The sequence below is a fragment of the Fragaria vesca genome, linkage group LG3, assembly GCF_000184155.1.
Source record: "Fragaria vesca subsp. vesca linkage group LG3, FraVesHawaii_1.0, whole genome shotgun sequence".
Classification (NCBI taxonomy): Eukaryota; Viridiplantae; Streptophyta; class Magnoliopsida; order Rosales; family Rosaceae; genus Fragaria; species Fragaria vesca.
The window spans coordinates 24,898,901-24,899,606 of record NC_020493.1 but is presented as its reverse complement, the minus strand read 5'-3'; positions in this window follow the sequence as shown (position 1 = coordinate 24,899,606).

The window sequence follows — 706 nt, the reverse complement described above, 5'->3', positions numbered from 1 at the left end:
TCTACTAATTGATTGATTGTTTTTGTAATTAAACATACCTAATAAAATCTTATGTAGAAATAATAAAATAATAATGGTGTGTATTAAAAGATTAGAGGTGTGTATTTAAAATTTCTCTAGTTTTTGTTGTTATAATATATATATATATATAAATACTATAATAATTATGGAGTAAAATTAGAAAATGACAATCAATAAGAAAAATAATAAAAGGCAATTCATTGTTATTGAATTGGAAAATTTTAAGAGAATGAATATTATATTTATTTTTGTGTAATTATTGTCCTTAATAGTCATTATGTAAGAGAATATATATGTCATTTAATAAGGGTGCGTCTATTGCCACCCCACAAACCACTTTTCTCACCACACACGTTGTTGATTTATTGAATAACTAATATACCCTAATATAAAATTACAGTAAGGGACAATAAGTTGTTACAAATTACAAATTCTATATTTTTTTTTTTAGTATAAACAGTATTTTATAAATTTTAACCCAGAATTTATCATATTCGATCTACTATGAAGTCTGAAGAAGACACTAGCATTCAACTGAAGATGAGGTGAACTGTTTGTATTTGTTTTTTTTTCCTTTGTTGATGTTTCGTCTATCCCTTTACTCATTATTCCTCATATCGATTTTGTATGTAAATTTTCATATCTAATCGCTCACTTATATTAGATTTTTTTTTTCATCGGCATT